General features: G+C 37.4%; 1 protein-coding gene and 1 long non-coding RNA gene across 10 annotated transcripts in view; both read right to left on the bottom strand.

Moving 5' to 3' along the window:
* Positions 1–22,688, bottom strand: part of DISP1 (dispatched RND transporter family member 1) — a 200,243-nt gene that overhangs the window by 177,258 nt on the left and 297 nt on the right. For 2 of the 8 annotated variants that reach the window (XM_063671791.1, XM_063671804.1), the window contains exons 1-2: positions 18,183–18,378; positions 14,058–14,147 (exon numbers count right to left, since the gene is read on the bottom strand). The exons of 5 other annotated variants lie outside the window; for them this stretch is intronic. The gene's annotated coding sequence lies outside the window, so the exon portion shown is untranslated. Of the gene's footprint in view, positions 1–14,057; positions 14,148–18,182; positions 18,379–22,688 lie in introns of those variants that run through there. One more of the 8 variants, XM_063671808.1, reaches the window with a different exon arrangement.
* LOC134737549 (uncharacterized) lies at positions 481–22,679 on the bottom strand. Of its 2 annotated transcripts, XR_010127691.1 has the most exons (4): positions 11,491–11,607; positions 10,410–10,588; positions 2,648–2,744; positions 481–869 (listed from the first exon to the last, which is right to left on the bottom strand). It is a non-coding gene; the product is annotated as an uncharacterized LOC134737549 (long non-coding RNA). The 2 variants fall into 2 exon arrangements; XR_008504041.2 differs by lacking the exons at positions 10,410–10,588; positions 11,491–11,607 and adding an exon at positions 22,526–22,679.

Genomic DNA, 22,688 nt, shown 5'->3' on the forward strand with positions numbered 1-22,688 from the left:
CGTTTTATAACATTAAGTAACAAGAAATAGCTCTTCATAAATTTTATGGTTTTTTGGTCTTAATTAAACGGTTTCTCATAAAGGTCTTCTTGCCCATTTCTTATTTTTTCATTCTAGATAAATTATATTTTTGGTTACTATTACGAATGACACTATAAAATTTTGTTCTCTAACTGGCTGTTGCTGGTTATTTTATATACCTCTGTTAAATTGCTAAGAATTCTTGTTTTTATTTTTCTTAAATCCACTGATAATAGAAACTATTTTCATGATCATTACATTTAGCATTGTGCCCCACCCATAATAGATGGAAAGTGAATATTTAACAAATGGTAGATAATACTGATAATGTGCCACCCACTAAACTAGGCAATTTATAATCTCTAGTCTTCACAACTCTTTAATTAAAGGTAGTCTTTTGTTTAGGCCACTGGGTAGGCTAATCAGCTATAACAAAGAAATACCAAAAAAAACAAGGGCTTAAAGAAGATAGAAGTTTATTTCTCTCTCACATAACAGTACAAAAGTAAGTAGATAACCTAGGGTGGAGAGACAGCTCTGCTCCAGGGAACCCAGACTGGCCAGTCAGTCCTGCCGTCTTCATCAATTGGCGTCCATCTCTGGATCCAAGGCTGCTGCTTTAATTCTTGTCATTTCCCAGCCAAAGAGAAAAAAGAAAAGTGGACATCCAGGACAAATGGCTTTTTCTTTAAGAAGATGACCAAAAAAGTTGCCCGCATCTCTTCCTTTCACATCCCAATGGCCCAAACTTACTGGGCCCAATCTACCAGCATCTACCTGGGAAATACAGTTGCACTTGAGTAGTCATGGGCTAGCTTAAACTTCAGGCAGGACTAGAAATTTTATTTCTGAAAAGAAGAAAAGCAGAATGGCTACTGGAGTATATTTGGCAGTCTCTGTCATAGGTAGTTATTATAATCCCTATTAAAGATAAGAAAATTGAAAATCAGAGTTATTTACCTAAGGCCACATAGCCAGCAATGATTAAGCCAGGATTCAACTCCTCTTCTGTCTCTGGATCCCATACTATCTCCACACTAAATCATGCTAAATAACTATATATATATATATATATATATATATATATATATATATATATATATTCTTTTTAATTTTTTGCTCAACTGGATGATTCTAACCAGTCTTGGGTGTCCTCCTTAATACTATTTGTTTTATTACAAAATTTCCTTCCCTTAGGTGGAAAGGACCTTGATATTTAATTCTAACTCTCTCATTTTGCACAGTAAGTAACTAAAACTCAGAGATTAAATGAGCTGTTTAAGGTCCCACAGCCAGTTACCGAAAAAAAGGGCAAGTAGAGACCCTGGGTTCCTGATTTTCATTCCAGTGCTCTTTTCACTATCCTATTCTGTCTTCTAGTGAAAATAAAGTTTGTCTGTCATAATTATAGTCATTCCCAGATGTTAAATGGTTTAAAATGATAATTTTTTTCTTCCAAATGATAAGAAAGCACTAGTTCCAAGCAGATATTAAAGTTTGGTCACACATTACCACTTCTGTACATTTATTGAGAATTCATGAGGTAATGTTATCTTTGGACTAGCATAAAGCTACAGGAAGACACCTTCGCAGTCACAGTAGTTTCTCTGTGTATCTCTAAAACCTAGCATGCTTACTTACAAACATCATGAGAGTAAAATAATTTAGGGTGTTTTTCCCCCCAATTATGTTTACCTTCATTTCATGGTCACTTAAAGATTCTAGTACCAAGTGTGCCCTCAGAAAATAAAACAGCTTATTCCTCCTATCTCAAAAGTCAAAATTATTCACAGTCCACTAAAAGCTCTATTTGCTACTACTATCTTAAATACAAAATAGAGATCGAGGAAGTCTGCTGAATGAAGCTCAATTTTTTTTTTTTGAGACAAGAGTCTCACTCTGTCCGCCAGGCTGGAGTGTAGTGACACGATCTTGGCTCACTGCTACCTCGTCCGCCTTCTGGGCTCAAGCAATTCTCTTGCCTCAGCCTCCCAAGTAGCTGGGATTACAGGCATGTGCCACCACACCCAGCTAATTTTTGTATTTTTAGTAGAGACAGAGTTTCACCATGTTGGCCAGGCTGGTCTTGAACTCCTGATACCAGGTAATCCACCTGCCTCAGCCTCCCAAAGTGCTGGGATTACAGGCATGACCCACCGCGTCCAGCCACTCAATTTTTAAATAGATGTTAAGGCTGCCTAAAAGTAGTACAAAAATTTGCCATAGCACACAATTTCTTTCCAGCTTATCTCCTTCCTACTCCAGTAACAAGCTCCCCACTGAGATGATTCCAAATGCACCTGGTATTTTGCATTTAAACAAAATACATTTAAAATAATTTGGGAAAATTTTTTAAATATTTGCAAGGAAACAAATTATTTACATTGTTCATGTCATATAGCATAGTAGTGCTCACTGAGATTGGGAAATCAACTGTATTACCAAAGATGTTTTTAAAAAAAAAAAAAAACCTCCAATACGGAGTGAATATGATATAATAGGGATGTTCTTTCGTCTGAATGAATCAAATTTAGTGTAAGAGAACCATTAATTATCTATGCCAAGTATACAAATATAATCCAAGTAAAATTAAAGAGTAAATGACTCTTTCAAAATTTGAAATTACCTTTTAAAGGAAGCTGCTTCTGACAGCTTGGTAAATGCCTTTTGAGTTACTAAATATAATTCAACAGAAATAAGATGGTGTCTGCTCTCTCAGAAATCTATGAAAGGAAAACATAATATATATTTAGTCTAAAAACAAACACTGAAACCCACAAGACCAACAACATTTGGAATGTTCATACTATATCAATAGTACTTACTGTCAAATGATATACAAATAATTATACATTAAGCCTACATCAAAAAATAATAATACCCACCATTAACTGAATCCCTGCTGTACACTTAATACTGCACTAGGTACTTCACATGCATTATTTTGCATCCTAACAACTCTGCAAGGTAAGTATTATTCTACTTTAAGCATGGGAAAAAAACAGAGTCAAGTAAGTTGGGTAACTTGCCCAATATCACACAGCTCACGTGTAACAGAGCCTGGATGAGTCAAATAATTCACTCTCAAGAAAACTAATTTGAAGGGTATATTTAACCTACTAAAAAGAATTATAGGGATACTATCTGAAAATATAATCTTATCTATCATCTATCACCACAGGAATGCTGATTTACATACATAAACATATAAACAGGGTACCATTTTTTAAAGCAGTCTGAATTTTCATGTCTAAGCTTAGTGTGCCCTACCTGGCTGTGACAGAATGTCTTAATAGTAAGACCTCGTGTACGCCTTTATGGTCTAGATCATCTTTCCCTGGACCCAACCCAAACTCCTATTCTGGCTTCTCCATTCAACTGCTATTCCTAAATTCCTGCCTGTCTCTCTAAGTTCTACTGAAACATTTTTCTTTTCAGGTTCCCATCTATTATCTTGTTTCTTTTTATTTGTGGCAGAAATAGAACTAAAAGAGAATCCCATTGTAACCACCCACCCTCTTTACTTTTAAGGACCAGCCCACAAAGAGTTAGCTTATCTATCCAACTACAGGACAGGGTGCTATGCTCTGTTTATATCTTTTTTTTTTTTTTTTTTTTTTGAAGACGAAGAAAGAATCATCAAACTTCTAAGGAAAGGGGGTAAGCAGAAGAAAAATGTTTTAAAGTTTTGAAACTTAGAAATAAATAAACACCATTCTATAAGATGCTACAGATACAGTGGTACAAAATAGACAAAGTCTGTACTCTCAGAGCTTATAACTTAAAAATCTGTGCTTTATTGTTGTAGTTGCTCCAAATGATACTTAAGACACACTGCGTGCCTCCAAAGACTCACCATGTACCAAGGACACGGGACATTTAAATAGCTCTTTAGAATTTTATAAAATGCTTTCTCGGCATCTCATTTAAGCCTTATTGCAACAACCTCACAACAACCTACAACAGTAATGACTATTCCCTCTTTACTAATAAGAAAACAGATTAAGAAAACCTACATTTTGTGACACAAATAATAAGAGAAACAGCCAAGGTTCAAGCCTAGGTCTTCTAGCTCCAAATCTACTATACTAAAACTCTCTGCATAAAAATGAATCTGGCTTCTGTCAAATTAATTAGAGCTCAGTGCATAACATCTGAAATGAACACCTCATAACTCATACATCATAGCATAGTTTTAGACAGTCATGGCAAAGCAATGGTCATAGGAGGAAAGCAATTAAAGGGATGTAAAATCTAAAGAACAAGGCACAGCACCAAGCCTTTCCTATTCCCTTCTCCTCAGGCCAAACCCCATTTCCTATACCCTCCGCTGCAAGTCTTGCCACACAGTTTGAATATATAACTAAACTATTCAACAGTATCAGAGATCAAAGGTTAGTTTATAGTAATAAATATGTAGGGTACTAGAGGGTGGTTGTGGGGCATACGAATATTAAATACCACTAAATACTATTGATCAGAACCCACAGAAATGTCCTTGAACAAAAAGTAGAGTGTACGGAAGAACCTAGTTAATAATACCCACACTTTTGCTACACTAATATGAACTCCTGTGAGGTTATATTTGTGACTTATCTCAACTCTTATCACTTTGTTAAAAGTCTATTCTCAAAGACAATCAGATATCTACCCCAATCTGTCTAGAACAGAGTGTGGAAGCTATAATTCTGCCTACTCAGTATGCATTTCTAACCTTTTCTGATTTAAACATCAGCAGCAACAACAAATAAACATCTACCTTGTGTTCGCAGAAGTCAAACACAGAACCCCCATTGCCTCAATTCCCTCCTCCAGCTGAAGAGATGGGTACTAGATTATTTGGGTTGTGATTTATTTAAGGTGCGTTTGGGTTTTCATTTTCAACTTATTTAAATTTAAATTTAACATGTGTAATCTAATTTAACTTACATTAATTTTCATTTTTTATTTCTTTGAGACGGAGTTTCACTCTGTCACAAAAGTTGGAGTGCAGTGGCGTGACCTTGGCTCACTGCAACTTCTGCCTCCCGGGTTCAAGTAAGTCTCGTGTCTCAGCCTCCCAAGTAGCTGGGACTACAGGCATGAGCCACCATGCCTGGCTGATTTTTTGTATTTTTAGTAGAGACACGGTTCACCATGTTGGCCAGGCTGGTCTCGAACTCCTGACCTCAGGTGATTCACCTGCCTCGGCCTCCCAAAGTGCTGGGATTATAGGTGTGAGCCACCATGCCTGGCCTTCATTTTAATTTTAAATGTGACTTAAAATTAAATTCAACAATATCTGAAAGAAGTCAAATTAGCTAACGTAATCCTGCATTTTAAAAGGTCTCAACTAAAAAACTTCTATGTGAAATACTAAAATTTTTGATATTAATGATAAAATAGTTCTCTATCTCTTAGGACCAGTAACCAATAATGAAAGTTCTTATAAAAATTTCTTAGACCTTAACATTAGAAATTTTTATAAAAATCAATGACTTGATGATTTACACAATTTATCATCACAGACAGACTTAGACCTGTCTGAAAGGGTTAAGAAACTTACACAAGGTCCTTAAGCCAACAAGTAGTAAATCAGGACTTAAACTTGGAAGTTTAGTTGTCCCAGGGCCTGTGAGACGAGTCTCGCTCTGTTGCCCAGGCTGGAGTGCAGTGGTGCAATCTCGGCTCACTGTAACCTCCACCTCCTGTATTCAAGTGATTCTCCTGCTTCAGCCTCCCAAGTAGCTGGGATTACAGGCGCCCACCACATTTTTTTTTTAATTTTTAGTAGAGACAGAGTTTCATCATGTTGGCCAGGCTGGTTTTTAACTCCTGACCTCAAGTGATCCACTCACCTCGACCTCCCAAAGTGCTAGGATTACAGGCGTGACCCACCGTGCCCAGCTGCTATGTAATTCTTACCCACTCTACTTTTCTGCTTAATTGGTACCTGACACACAACTGATACTCAATTGGTTACCAAATGAATAGATGATCAATCACCTCACTCTTTCACAAACTTCAGAGTTTTCTCAAGATGGTACTCAAGGTCCTATATGTCCTAGCCCCAATCTTATCTTCTCCTACTCTCTAAAATGTATCCCATATATTATAACCAACTGGTCCCTCAAACACATGCTGCAACTTCCCATCCTGTCTCAGGCTTCCTCTACTGGGTACTTTGTCCCCCACACCTCTATGCCTCTACAAATCCTATCTTCAAGTCCCAGTCCCAAGTCATTATGCATAAAGTTTTCTCTAATCTCTTTGTCTTGTGATAATGTCTCTCACGTGAACTACTACTGGGTTACAAAAGTAATTGCAGTTTTTGCCATTAAAAGTAATAACAAAAACCTAGTATACAGCTTATTAAATTCAGCAGTTCTAAGCTGTAGGGTCTTTATGGACAATTCCTTATTCTATAAGAAATAAGAACTTATAGCTATTTATAAATCTACCTAGCATCAAACATAGTTCCTTATACATCATGGGCATTTATTATATATTTAACTTACTGAATTTAAGATACACTTATTATTCAAAAATAAACCTACTACCTCTGAAATAATCTCCCCATTTTTTACATATCATTGTTTATGATTCCACATGTGTATTTGTGCATACATATGTCAAACTATGCAAATACTTAAAATGGGGTAGTAACTCTTATCAGATAATGATGCTGAAATTCTCAGCGTTGACAGAAGCCAGTTTTTAAAAGAACCATTAAAGAAGTATTTCACATTTGCACAAAGGTCAGCCTAGTAATGGTTCTGTACAATTAATCCATACACATATCCTACAGAAGAAAGAAGGAACCCAGGAACAATTTTCATAGTAAACATATATTTAAAACATTACAGGCATTCAAATCCAAAAGATCCATCAGTCACATGTGCCACCATACAATTTAGGCAGGTTCTTCACAAATTTAGATACCATTCTTTAGGGATTAGGCTCCTTTCCCATTATCCCTAAAACAAAAAGGACCAGATCTAAATAAAGTGCAGCAGTCACAATCTCACAGACACTTGAGTCACTGTCATCTCTGAAAGACGGCCACCAAATACCATACACAAAATTGATTTTATAAAATAAATGAATGGCCTATCAGCCTCACTAAAAGCTAACTGCTAATGGCAGAGGCTGTGTTGGGAAGACCAACCAAAAAGTACCACAGAAATCTCTGCATTGAAACTTGTTTTAAAGAGGGTGGAAGGAGCCAGGCACAGTGGCTCATGCCTGTAATCCCAGCACTTTGGGAGGCCGAGGCAGGCGGATCACTTGAGGTCAGGAGTTCGAGACCAGCCTGACCAACATGACTAAACCTTGTCTCTACTAAAAATACAAAAAAGTAGCCGGGCATGGTGACACGCGCCTATAGTCCCAGCTAATCAGGAGGCTGAGGCAGAAGAATTGCTTGAACCTGGGAGGTGGAGACTGCAGGAAGCCGAAATTGGGCCACTGCACTACAGCCTGGGTGACAGAGCGAGACACTGTCTCAAAAAAAAAAAGAAGGTGGAAGGAAGGACGGAACGAAGAAAGAAGGCAGGAAAGAAAGATGAAATAAAAAGAAGGAAAGGAAGGGAGAAAAGTTCCAAAACCCATACACAAATTGCATAATCTTTTCATTGAAATCACCCCAAAAATAAAAATAAAATCTACTTTCAAAGAGTCCTTTGAAAGAGCTGCTTGATTTCATGGTCAAGTTATGTGGTTTGTAAAACTTGAAGATATTTAAGTCAATGATAAACACCAAATCACATGACCCACTTAAGGAACAGGCAGGGAAAAAATCATCTGGAGTTTATACTGGCTGTGCAAATGAATGTACTTAGTCATTACTGAACATCACAACTTACAAAGCAAGCAATTGTTTCCTTTCAAATCCTCATCTTTTCTATCAGTGCTAACAAAATTATTGCCAAAAACACTAAATCAATACCATATGCTAAAAAAAACCTCAAAACATTAACCTTAACCCATTAAAAAATGTGGGTTAAACATCTTTTCAATTACAATATTATTTTTAACAGTGTTTTATCAGGTAAGCAAAGCAAAACACAACACACGTATCCTATGTAGGTAATCATATAGGAATATATGAAAAAATATAGAATATAGAAAATACTGCTCTAAAGTTATTTTCTATTTCTTGGCCGGGCACAGTGGCTAATGCCTGTAATCCCAGCACTTTGGGAGGCTGAGGTGGGTGGATCACCTGAGGTCAGGAGTTCAAGACCAGGCTGGCCAACATGGTGAGACCCCATCTCTACTAAAAATACAAAAAATTAGCCAGGCGTGGTGGTGCACGCATGTAATCTCAGCTACTCAAGAGGCAGAAGAATCGCTTGAACTGGGAAGGCAGAGGTCGCAGTGAGCTGAGATCGTGCCACTGCACTCCAGCCTGGGCAACAGAGTAAGACTCCATCTCATGACAAAAAAAAACATTCAAAGAGAACTGATGAAGTAAACTTACCATCTCTTTGAAAACTGATACGTTTTAAGAAATCCTAAGAACCAAATTTTGTAAAGTTCCGATACAAAGATGTTTTGGCATTTTCATGGTAATTTCAGCCTTAATGTTATAAATTTTCTTAGAGCATCTGCTACCTAAACTTTACAACATGGCATCCCATGCACAGAGCAAGTAATCCTTGGTTCTTGTTTGACTTAGAAAAAGGTGCAAGGGAAAACAATACTTAATGTCCTATTAAAAGATCTTTCTCAGATTTTTTTCTTCCTCTAGAGGGCAGTTAATATAAACCTTCAGTAAGGGGAGTTTTCAAAAGCGCTTTTTGGAAGTCCTCTGTTGCTTCTTCATCAAACAAATAGTTTATTTCTTATGACTCTAAACGAAAGAGTTTCATCAGTTTCTAGGAATTTATTTTAAAATAAATTTTAAAAAATCCTCTACCCATCCCCCAGCCCACATGTTCAATACAAAATACGTTTTGCCCATGAAGCAAAATGGCAATGTGGACTTTTATTTCTGGCACTGCAGCCCCATGGATGGAGACCACCAAAAATTGTTGCATTAAGTGCTTAAATTTTTTTTTGAATGTATAGAAGAGCCAACAATAAAGTAAGAGAAATGCTCCAAGGGCAGAAATAATTTTTTAAAAAGTACAAGTCTAGAGAGGTGAGTTAGTGCTCAAGCGAATGGGCCCCTGGGGAATCTACATATTACTGGTGGAATGAACCTGATGGGGAGGGGAGCTATAGAAAATAGGGTAATAGGCAGCAAAACTTGAGGACCTGTACCAAATGGAGAGCCTGAGCAAAGACCATCTCACATAAAGCTCCGGAGGGAGTAAATTAAAAAACAGTTCAGCTTACAATCGATACACATGAAGGAATGGTCAAGGGAAAAAAGGTTAAATGCATATGGGTAAATATAAACACTGTTATTATTTCTGGGGCTGAAAGATCAAGTCCCAAAACTATAATGTCTGATAAAAATAGTTCTTGTCAGGTGCAGCACACCAACATGGCACATGCATACATATGTAACAAACCTGCACGTTGTGCACATGTACCCTAAAACTTAAAGTATAATAATAATAAAATTTAAAAAAAAGTTCTTGTCAGAAGGAGGTTCAGGAGAAGGATAAAGATTGCATTTACATTTAGACTTTGTTAAGTATGCATATTAACATTTCTACGGTAACCATAGAGAAAAAAAGAAATAGAACAGAAAACTTCCAACACAGTTAAAAGGGGGGAAAATGGAATAAAAAACAAACAAACAAAAGATAAGTAGAAAGCATATGATATGGCAGAAAGAATTTAGGTCTTGGAGTCAGATATTCTGGGCATAAATCACAATTCTGCATATATTTCTTCTAACCACAAACAAGTCACCTGCTTTTAAAGTTTAAGTTTCCTCATCTTTAAAAGAGGAATAATAATACAAACTTTTTAGCCTAGTATTTGAGTTAACATGCAAGTACACTATACCTAGTACAGTCCTGAAATAAAGATGCACAGACACCTTTTCCCATCCCTTCATTTCATGACACTGAAGTGTGCTCAAGTAGTGAGAAGGTCATTATTTTAGGCTGCTGGATCAGACTATTTTCAGCTTGAGTATCGCAACTATTACACAGAATTTTTGCTTGACTTTCTATGTATTCCTTCCTTATTCAGGATTAAAAAGCTTCTAAATCAAATTATATGTAGTATCTCAAATTTATTATCCCTAAACTATGCTTAAATATGTTTAGATTTTCACAAGATTACATTAAATCTAATGCAAATGCCCCTTCCACAGCAAAATCCACAATTAACAATGCATATAAAATAAAACCCAGCTGTTGCTTTTTAGATAGCTAACTACCCCTGACCTCAGTTCTAGAAATAAAAAAAGATTATTAATTATATAAATTTAAAGATGTATAACTCACCTGTTAATTAAAATTTGTAAAAGTTAAGAATGAGCATGTAATACCAAAATTTGATAAAATAACATCTTGTTGCATGAAGATTATTTCATGAGTTTAGAAATTGTACTCCCAAAATTAAAGTGTTCAGTAAAAGCTTAGTAAGTCAGGTATTCCCAGTAACAGTGTTATAAAAGTTGACTCTAAGAACAAAAAAAGTGAAAAATTTAATTCAATAACCCACATATGGATGATCCATGCCCCTACCCCTTTTTATAATTCTCCAAGGCCAATTTTAAATTCTGAGTGGAATTTTTCTCTTCAACACAGGATGTTTCCAGAATTCCACCATCTGTACATTTACAGAATAAAAATTATGTATCTAAGACAAACTTCAAATGGCAAATCTGTTCCTCAAATTACAATATAATCCAAAAGAAGTACTGTACATGCTTTAACGGTTTGTCTCTACCAGTACAGAAGACTAACTTTAGAGCATATATGCCAAGAACTCATCAAGGTGACATAATCCTTTTACCTGAAATAAAAATGCTAAAGCCAGAAAACGTCTTGCAAGAAACCAACTGACAACCACTAAAACTAAAGATGAAAGTTTTATTAGAATAGAAATGGAAAACCTTGCATATATACACATACTCTAATAGAAAATAACATGGGGGAATGTTATATGCAGAAATCTTAAACAGGGGCTGTATTATTTATAAAACAGGAGGCATCAGCTTTATAGTAAAGGAGTTAAGAACTAAAACTCTGAAGTCAGATTGTCCAAATTCAATGGTTAAAAAATTACATTTTAGTTAGTAGCTCCCTGATAGGAGTGGATAATTTTAATACCCATCACACAGCATTCAGCAGATATATAATAATGTAAAGACCAATACCAAACAACCACAAATCATAAAAAAATTCTTAAAGTGTAGGCCAGGTGTGGTGGCTCACGTCTATAATACCAGCACTTTGGGAGGCTGAGGCAGGAGGCTCGTTTGACCCAGGAGTTTGAGACCAGCCTGGGCAACATAGTAGAACCCCATCTCTGTTAAGAAGTTAAAAAACAAAAAAATTAGCTGAGCATGGTGGCACACACCTGTAGTCCCAACTACTCAGGAGGCTGAGGCAGGAGGATCATTTGAGCCCAAGAGGTTGAGGCTGCAGTGAGCTGTAATCACACCACTGCACTCCAGCCCAGGTGACAGAGTGAGACCCTGTCTCAAAAAAAAAAAAAAAAAAAAAAAAGTATTAAAGTGTAAAGGAGACTACAAATCTGCAATTAAGCCCAGAGCTCTAATTACTAACAATCAGGTTACAGTCTTAAAGGACTAATGGAATATTTCTATACTACACCGCTGCTGAAGTCATCTTGAGGGGCAACCATGAGGAATAATCAACTACAGTAAGAAGAAAAACCCAGTTTGGGCATGGTGGCTCAAGCCTGTAATCCCAATACTTTGGGAGGCCAAGACGGGAGGACAGCTTGAGCTCAGGAGTTCAAGACCAATGTAGGCAATGAAACGAGACCTCTGTCTCTACAAAACAATTTTTAAATTAGCCATGCATGGTGGTGCACACCTACAGTCCCAGAAACTTGGAAGGGTAAGGCAGGAGGATTGCCTCAGCCCAGGAAGTCAAGGCTGTAGTGGGCTATGATCTCACCACTGCACTCCAGCCTGGGTGACAGAGCAAGACCCAGTCACAAAAACAAACAATTTGGTAAGCACAGCAATTCAATCTGCCCCGCACATAGTTTAACTGCTGAGGGGGTGAGGAGGCTGGGATAACAATGTATTAGAGATACAGGCTATTCAGCTGGGCACAGTGGTGGCTCACACCCAGCACTTTGGGAGGCCGAGGCCGCCAGATTGCTTGAGGCCAGGAGTTCGACACCAGCCTGGCCAACATGGTGAAACCCCGCCTCTACCAAATATACAAAAAAATTAGCCAGGTATGGTGGTGGGCGCCTGCAATCCCAGTTACTCAGGAGGCTGAGGCACGAGAATCACTTGAACCCAGGAGGCAGAGGTTGCAGTGAGCCAAGATCGTGCCACTGCACTCTAGCCTGGGTGACAGAGTGAGACTCTATCTCAAAAAAAAAAGAGACACAGGCTATTCCAAATGGTTTAGTTCTCTCAGGTTCCAGTGAGTTAAAAAAGGATCTATTGCAGAAAATTATTAAAGTTCAGTTTGCATTTGACTTTCTTTTCTAAAATTTATTGACAGATAAAAATTGTATATATTTATGGTATACAACACGTTTTCATATACATATATATTATGAAATGGCTAAATCAATATATTTGACCTTGACAGCCTATGAAAATCTAGGCAGTTTCTGGGAAAGTAACACACATGTCCAAAACCTACAGTTGGGAATGAAAAAGAAAGACTCTCAAGAATGCTTGAATTCTTATAACACCCCCACCATCCCCCACCACCGCCCCCCCCAACATTCCCCACCCCTGGGGAGAAACTATTTGAGACCAAACTGTTAACTGGCAGCAACCACCATCAGCATCACCTGAACAGGCTTCTAGGGCAACAACCTAATAACTACTCATTTGGTGGCCACTAATTTACTCCTCATTTCAAAGCAGCCTTTTTATCTAGGTTTTAAAAGAATGAAACTGTCTAAAAAATTTTTTTTGCAGCAGCGGCAGATGGAAATGCATTCATCATTACCCTCCATTATCCTTTTCAGCTGGCAATAACTTGTGGTTGTAAAGCAAAGAAAAAAGAATTTGGGTGATTTTAATCAAAGCTTGAATTCTAGCCCTGCCCTGCAGCATGCTGTAATATGAGAAAGGTTCCAGCCTCACATTCCAACAGAAATGAATTTTTATGTGAATAGCCCCCCTCCATTAACTGCCACCTCTCCTTTCGTTATTGTCTTGAATCGATGCAGCAAATATTTTTAAAGTATCTGCTACTTTCAACTATGCTAGATGCTACATTAATTATGGTACCATCCTTGAAAAAAAAATAAATGAATTACATTTAACAAATGCTTAAAGTGGAAGAAATGGAAAATAGAACACTTTTAGGAGTATGAAGATATACAAAAAAATGTAGAATCAACATGCTGCTAACTCTCTCTAAAAAGTACTTCAAGTATCAGCACCAAATCATTTAAGGTGCTTTTGAAATGTAGAAGAAAACAGTGTATAAGCAAAAGCAGAAGGGCTTTAAAATAAGCTCCACCATTTACAGGTAGCACAAGCTTAGACAAATTAATCTCTCCAAAAGTGAAATATAAACATCTACCTTATACAAGGGTTGTTGTAAGAAATGAGTAATATATTAAACGCTCACTGCAGTGTCTGGCATATATGATCAATAAATAGAGGCCAGTATCATTAGAGGCATTTTCAACAAGTAGGACACATTTACTGGTGACTTTTCCTCTTGGGGAAAAAATTTATCATGTCAATAAAACTTATTACTGTTCTGAAAAACAAGGTAAAATAAGTTTCATAAATTAATATGTAACTTAATATATAAATTAGAAGTATTTATCTTATAACAAGTTGGGAGATGGGAAACTGCAACTAAGAGGCATATAATATTTCATCAGAGAGTATTTAAATAAACAAACAAAAAAAATGTAATGAGATTACTGAGGACCTGGAGAGGGAAAAAACATATGAGAAGTAACTATACCTATCTGTCAAGTTGAAAAAGGTCCTGTCTCCTCCCATTATTCTTCCTCCTCTTCTCAACTCCTATAGGGAAGAAATATGTTCTCAGATACTAGGAGTCCGAAAAAAAAAAAGGAAAGAAAGGTAAACAAGGAAGCAATCTACATATATTAAAACACTTTGCTAATTCTTTGGGTGAACAGGACTTTTTAGTTTTACAAGCTTCACTTCAAAATACATATACTTTTTTGCTTTTTACTAACTTATTTTTATTTATTTGCATAAATTTAAGGGGTCCAAGTGCAGTTTTGTTACATGGATATATTGTGTAATGGTGAAATCTGGCCTCTTGTGTAACCATCACCCAAAGAATGTATGTTGTACCCATTTACAATTTCTCATCCTTCACCCTCTCCCACCCTTTCGTCTTCAATTACTATTACTCCACATTCTGCTTCCATGTGTACGTGCTACTTAGCACTTACAAGTGAGAACATGTAGTATTTGACTTTCTAAGTTATTTCCCTTAAGATAATGCCCTCCAGTTCCATCTATGTTGCTGCAAAAGACATGACTGCATTCTTTTTTAAGCTGCACAGTATTCGTGTGTGTATGTTGTGTGTACACCACATTTTCTTTATCTAGTCATCCATGATGGATGCTTAGGTTGATTCTGTATCTTTGCTGTTGTCAATAGTGCTGCAATAAACGTATTGAGTTCAGGTATCTTTTTGATATAATGATTAATTTTCCTTTGAGTACATACTCAGTAGTAGGATTGCTGAATCAAATGGTAGTTCTACTTTTTGTTCTCTGAGAAATCTCCATATTGTCTTCCAAAGAGTTTGTACTAATTTATATTCCCACCAACAGTGTATAAGTATTCCCTTTTCTCTGCATCCTGATGTAATTTGGAATTAGGTCTATCAGTCATTCCACAATTTATTCTGAATTAACTCAGACAATTCAGACCAGCTAACAGTTACGAGAGAAGCAGATTTCCTTTGGGAGAGAGGTTAAGGGACAAAAGAAAGAGAAATTGATGATTTTAATGCATGGACACTTAGGAGATGAGAAAGCATCATTATACAAGGAGAAAGTAACAGAGCAGGGAAAAGGAGGAGATTTTAAGAAGGTGTGCACCAAAGGCTATGGAACAAATATAATGATCACACCACTCATTCTGATATTTTAGAGGCAATAATTTGCCAGCATGTCTCACTGAAAATCAAATGCTGCTGTAGATTACCAAAATTTATCAACTGTAGAACTGTAAAACAGAAAACCTTATAATTTGAAACACTGAGGTCTGGATATATGAAGCTGTTCTAGCTCATGATCAAATTGTATTAAATCATTTATGAAAATCGTTATCATTGAAAATTCAATGTTTATATAATTACATCTTTAAAAAACAGTTGGAATTACAGGAAAAGCATTCAAACTTCCTTCTTTCCGCAAAAGCCTCTAAACTCTTTCTGCTTATAAATGTAGAAATACATAAATTTCTCAACTTAAAACCTAGCATACAAAATGATATAAAGAGGTTCTTGTCAAGCTTAAAAGAGTTCCAGAAAGAACCCTTCCTAATAAATCTTCAAGCACTGCAAAAGCTCCTGAGAATGATAGCTAAACATACCATGTCACTCTGAGTCAAATGCAAATTCTACCAACCTTCTGAACACAAGTTAAATGGTTTCCAGGTCTGGCTCAGAAAGAATTACACTACAAAGTTAAGGCAGATACTCTGTGCCTACTACCTAGTAATCTCACTACTGGATCTTGAGCATAAATATGTCATTCAATCCTGTATAGTCTGTTTTCACACTGCTATAAAGATACTACCTGAGACTGGGTAATTTATAAACAAGAGTAAATAAGAGGTTTAATTGACTCAGTTCTGCATGGCAGGGGAGACCCCAGGAAACTTACAATCATGGTGGAAGGTGAAGGGGAACCAAGGCATGTTTTACATGGTGACATGGTGGCAGAAAAGAGAGAGAGCTCAGGGAAAACTGCCACTTTTTTTTTTTTTTTTTTTTTTTGAGATGGAGTCTCACTCTGTGACATGGTAGCAGAAAAGAGAGAGAGCTCAGGGAAAACTGCCACTTTTTTTTTTTTTGAGATGGAGTCGCACTCTGTCACCCAGGCTGGAGTGCAGTGGCACGAGCTTGGCTCACTGCAGGCTCCGCCTCCCAGGTTCAAGCAATTCTCCTGCCTCAGCCTCCTGAGTAGCTGGGATTACAGGTGCCTGCCACCACACCCAGCTAATATTTGTATTATTTTTAGCAGACACAGAGTTTCGCCATGTTGGCCAGGCTGGTCTTGAACTCTTGACCTCAAGTGATCCACCCACCTCAGCCTCCCAAAGTGCTACAATTACAGGCATGAGCCACTGCACCTGGCCGAAAAGTGCCACTTTTAAACCATCAGATCTCATGAGAACTTCACTATCACGAGAACACCACAGGGCAAACCACTCCCATGATTCAATCACCTTCCACCAGGTCCCTCTCTTGATACATGGAGATTACAATTTGAGATGAGATTTGAATGGAGACACAGAGCCAAACCCCATCAAATCCTTAAGTGCTTTCATATCTTACGATGCATCATCCCAGAAAATGTCTTTTTTAACCAATTATCTTTGGAGCTGGCATCTGTCAAAATAGTTCATTTTTATTCAAATAGTTGTTTACTCAAAACCTGAAGGGAAGAACCCTTTAAAGAGAAAAGTGACTTCAAATGCTTGTGCTTTCCATTCCTCTTCCCAACCCCATCTGAATTAATTGGAGATAGCACTGCAGTTAAGAACATCACTTCAGTTTGAAGAGATGGAATCTGCAATGAAATACAACCAAAAGGTGCATTGTTCATTCAAAAACAACAGGCCTGCTGATCACAGAGATAGAGAAGTATTCTACATATGGCCAGAGACATGCACCTGCTTAGAAATGATAAACTTGAAGGCAATAGCATGCCAAAGACCCGTGGGATGGATAAGCATATTTCTGGAGTCACAAAAAATAAAATAAAATAAATTTAAAAAAATAAAAAGACCTGTGGGAGTAACATAAAGCTGTAGGAGGAAAAAGGGATCTCATTCTAGTGATGTCTTCTAGTAACACCCTTAGCCAGCCTGCATGATATAGTAAAATAAATGCTACAATTTCTTGAGTACTATGTGACAGGCATTATGCTAAGCACATTATGTACATTATCTTGTATTTCCTATAATGACTATGTACAGTAGGTATTACTATGCATATTTTGCAGGTAAAGCATAAAGTTCAGTAACTTGCCTACGGTCTCTTCTAACTGTGCTGAGGCTGCAAGTGAGCAACAAATGACAATTATTATTATTACCATAATTCAGCTCAAATTAATGCCTGAAACCTGGCAAGCTTCTAGAATATCCATTTATGTCCTATAATGTTCTATCCCCCAAAAGAGTCCTCAAAATTCTCTTCTGGAGGGCTTCCAAGCACTTGGGTTCCAAAAGCACCATGCTTTTCTATCTTTAACTTCCTCCAGAAAGGAAGCCCTCTCAGTAACTTCTCTTGGTCCATGTGTTCCCTATCCTTAAGATCTTTTCAAATATCCCCTGTGACTCACCCAATGGCTAGCTTGTGCTGACTTGCAAAATCCTTTCAAGCCCCATGGGTATCACACATCACTATGTGCCCCCAAGTAGTTATGTAGTTAGATATTTTATGATGTATCTACTCTCTGCTCATCCTTCCCCTAATGTAACTGAATAGCCCGAATACCACCTCCATTCTCGTAACAATCAATTCATACTCCCTTAAATAGACACTCAAAATCACCCTCCTTACAGAAAATCAGCCCTTGATTAGCTTCACTTAACTATAACTACTTTTGTAGCTGAAAGGGCACTGGATTGGAAACAAGGAGATCTGGCCTCAAATTCTGGTTCTTTTACTAGCTATGGGACCTGGGTAAATCACTCCACCTTTCTGGGACCCTTTTGGCGAACATAAATGAAAGGAATCAGGCTAAATAAGCACAAAACTAATTCCCAGATCTAAATATTTAAGCAAAAAGATTAGCAAGAGCATAAACTTTAAAAAAATAGTTACAAAATTAAAAAAATTTTTTAAACACCTTAAATTAAAAATATACATACAACATATTAGCTGGGCGCAGTGGCTCACGCCTGTAACCCCAGTACTTTGGGAGGCTGAGACAGGTGCATCACTTGAGGTCAAGAGTTCAAGACCAGCCGGGCCAACATGGTGAAACCTTGTCCCTGCTAAAAACACAAAAATTAGTCAGGCATGGTGGCGGATGCCTGTAATCTCAGCTACTCTGGGAGGCTGAGGCAGGAGCATCGTTTGAACCCAGGAGGCGGAGCTTGCAGTGAGCTGAGATCGTGCCATTGCACTCCAGCCTAGGCAACACAGCGAGACACTGTGTCAAAAAAAAAAAAAAAAAAAAAAGATATGTGTGTGTGTATATAACATATTAAAACCACAAAAAGAGAGTAACTTTTAAATGTCAGAGAGTGGAGGGGCCATTAAATTGTCCATTTTCCACTCTTTGACATAATGAAAACCCAGATTTTCACTGTTTTTAAATCCCTTAAAAAGTAACTGGGCTATGAATTTTGATTCTTCTATTAGTCCATTCTCACACAGCTATAAATAACTACCTCAATGGGTAATTTATAAAGAAAAGAGGTTTAATTGGCTCACAATTCCACAGGCTGTACAGGAAGCATGGCTAGGGAAGCCTCAGGAAACTTACAATCATGGCGGAAGGCGAAGAGGAAACCAGTATGTCCCACATGGCTGGAGCAGGAGAAACGACAAGCACAGGGGGAGGTGCAACACACTTAAACAACCAGATCTTGTGAGAACCCTATCATGAGACCACTAGAGGGATGGTGCTAAATCATTAGAAACCACCCCCATGATCCAATCACCTACCACCAGACGCCACCTCCAACACTGAGAATTACAATTTGACATGAGATTTGGGTGGTGACACAGAGCCAAACCATATCAATATTCTCCTATTGACTATGCAACATTTTACATGCCACATATTAGTTTAATATACCAAAAGTATTTTAAATACTGTCATGGTTAGCCTTATGTGTCAACATGGTTAGGTTATAGCACCCAGGTATTTAACCAAACACCAATTTAGGTGTTGCTATAAACATATTTTGTAGATGTAGTTAATGTCTAAAATCAGTTGACCTTAAGTAAAGGAGATTAGTTTCCATAATGTTGGTAGGACTCATCTAATCAGCTGAAGGCCTTAAGAGCAAAACCTGAGGTTTCCCAAAGAAGAAAGAATTCTGCCTCAAAACTACAGAATCAACTCCTGCCTAAATTTCCAGCCTGCTGGTCTGACCTACAAATTTTGTACTTGCCAACTCCCACAATTACATGAGCCAATTTCTTAAAATAAATATCTTTTTAAAATACACATATATATGTGATATTGGTCTGTTTCTCCAGAGAACCATAATTATATACTAACACAGTGAAAATCAAAATGGTACTATTTTGCTTCAAGAGGCTCCACCAGGTCATTCACACAAGAGGTGGGAGGGATTCCCCTCCCAGCCCCCTGCAGGTAACAAAGGAGTGCATCATCTGTGTGGTATTCAAAAACTATAATAAAACCAACTAAAAGTCTTTCTGCTGTATTATCACCAGGAGCTGGCAATTCTAAACCTCAGTGCTAAAATACTCTTTCCAACTATAGCAGACAGCTCCCACCATCAAGACCCCTAGTATGTCACTGGTAGTGGTCAACTTCCCCCACTCTCCCATGCAAATCATTTATCCAATAGTTCTTCTATTCCTTAGGCTCTGAAAATTAAAAACAAAACTAACAATAACAACAAAGGTTAAGGGCAATCAGTGTGTTTTCTACAATATTTGCCATTGTGAGTTATAGCCTATCACTTTAATAGAAAAGTTCATCTATAGTATAATGTGATGCCTTACTCAAAGCAAAACTAAGTCTATTTATATAATCCAACAAATTATGATTTAGTATTAAAAGTATTTTTAAAACAATAACCTAAACAAGAGGTTCACAGTCATAACTACATGCCTATAGGCTGGAAAATGTGCCAAGATTTATGGGATCAGATTCAGCAGAATGGACAGGGCCCTACTAACAGGACTGCAGTGACTCATCCCCTTTTGAGTCACTCTGAGGCCTAAGTCATCTTGGTCACTATTGGAGAAAAGGTCTAACTCACCAGAGGAAAAGGACAGAAAGTGATACTAAAAGCAGTCAACCTCATGTGAGTCAACCTCATTAAGGGCCATGCTTTTCATCAGAGGCAGTGCAGCAGCTGGACCTTAAGTTAGCAGATCAGCACTCTTTGGTAGCTCCTCGTCCAAAAACTATACTTCCCCATTGTAACAAATATTCTTATTCTATCAAATGGCAGGAAATGGCTAACTAGGGTATGCCGATAATTGAGAACGTACTATATAATAAGAAAATTGATAACCAAAGGGCATAGAACCAACGAGCTCAACTTAGCAAATTATTTCATATTTTACAAACTAGAGATTAAGGAAGACAAATGTATGTGTATATGAAGACAGTGTTTTGGTTATCACTATTTTGATAGTTCTTCCAATACAGACACTGTACATACTTCAGGAATAAAAAGAAATCGTGAATCTATAAAATAGCCAGCAGTTCGCTGTACTTAATCAAAAACTGCCATTATTGGTTAAACTGTAAAATACATCTAAATCCTACGGAATAACAAAAATAATTTATCTAGAGAGAAAGCTAAATTTACTAAACAATTAGAAGAAAGAATACAATTCCAAAGATTTTCCAGAATACAGGGCAATCAAACCTCAACATACCATTCATATATGTAGCTAACCCAACTTGCCCAAGAGGGCAAGTGCTCTTGTGTTTCAGCAACGAGCACTTCCTCCAACCATGAACTAATGTCTAAAGATTTGCATGCTTTCTCAAGTGCTTTATTTCTCAAAAACCATGGGAAAAGACGGAAGAAAAATAAAATCAAGCCTTATCAGATAAACAATATTGCCTGCTTAAAGAAATAAGATTAAATTGAGACATATACAGAAATTAACATGGCAGTTAATTCAATTTACTTTAGAGATCAGTGTTATCTCTTCGTTTTCTAATTTGAAAACTTATTCAATATGCTCATTTACATGTTAAGGCACTGTTTATGTTTAGGCCTTGCTTTACACTTGTAAATATCAGCAGTCCTCCTAAACGTAAGGACATTATAACTGTGTATTTCATTATAACTGTGTATTTCACTCAAGCACAGATATTCAAGGCCACCAAGAATTTATAAGCTAGCAAGACATCGCAGTACCAATAAATATAAAATGTTCTAGTTTTCCTGAATTAGTTCAAGTCAGACCAGCAAATCAGATCTAAAAGTTACCTGTACTAATACAGTAATTTTTAAAACAAAAACTTCTAACATTTGAAATGTGAAACACCTGAAACAAGCAAAGCAATCATCAGATCTCACCCTCCACCAATGACAAGTGTTATGATTCTTCCTAGCTACCTTGCCCGCTTGGTGGCAAAAATGCAATTCACTTACCATCTACTTAAAAGCTAGGAGAATCTTCGTAATTACACTCAGTGAAACACTGTATTATGTAGATTAGGAAGCACATATTAATCACATCCAATAAAACATAAATACAAGGTAAATAATAACTAAATCAATAATTACCTTTGGTAATAATAATGAGCCCACATATCAAACACTGGCCACTGGGGAAAACTAAATGTGCTAATGTGTGTATAACAACAGATCTTGGGTTATCAATATTTTTAAAAAACACTGACAATGGCAAATATATATATATATTTCCTTATAGCAGAAACAAAAAGGAACAGTAAAATCTTAAGAACTGCTAGTAATTTGCCGCACCCTGATGTAAAATTGCCTTTACTGGTTAAACTAAAAGACTAAACCCAACAAAATAGCTTTTAGAAAAAATGTGCCAGAAAGTTGGGCAGAAAAACAATGAGTTGCAACTGCAAACACTGACAGCACTGGCTTTCCATGTGATTATCACCATAATTCTGAACGCATTTAGTACATCCCATGACAAAGGAAATAAGACAAGCTAAACTCTGCAGGGTAGAAAAGAGTCCAAAAGGAAAACTTTGGTTGTCTTCCTTGGGTGAAGAGAACTTTCAACTACTATCAGTTTGACAAATAAACGCAGAATCTGGGTGAAGCAAGAATTCAAGCGGTCCCTAGGAATATACAATATTTTCCCGAAATCCACACGCGCGGAGCGGGATATATTTCTAAAAACAAAAAACAAACTGCATGAATTGCAAATGAAGCAATAGGAGTTCAGCATCCAATAGGTGGCTGGTCATCTTTCTGGTTCGTTAGGTCAAGACGCCCTTCTCACCTACGACCCTCAGAGAAGGACTGACTCCCTCCTCTGTAACCTCTCCCTGGAAGCCAACCTTTGCCATCTCATGCCATCCTCGCAGTCAATCCGCCAGGACCCGGGACACGCCCCCACGAATGACTACTTTCCTCCGAGATGCAACTCTGCCCCGTGTCATCCGCAACCTCCAGTCTCAGGGCCTCTTTGGCCTCAGGGTCCCCGGTGCCTCCCTCCTCAGT

This window comes from Pongo pygmaeus, chromosome 1 (genome assembly GCF_028885625.2).
Source record: "Pongo pygmaeus isolate AG05252 chromosome 1, NHGRI_mPonPyg2-v2.0_pri, whole genome shotgun sequence".
Classification (NCBI taxonomy): Eukaryota; Metazoa; Chordata; class Mammalia; order Primates; family Hominidae; genus Pongo; species Pongo pygmaeus.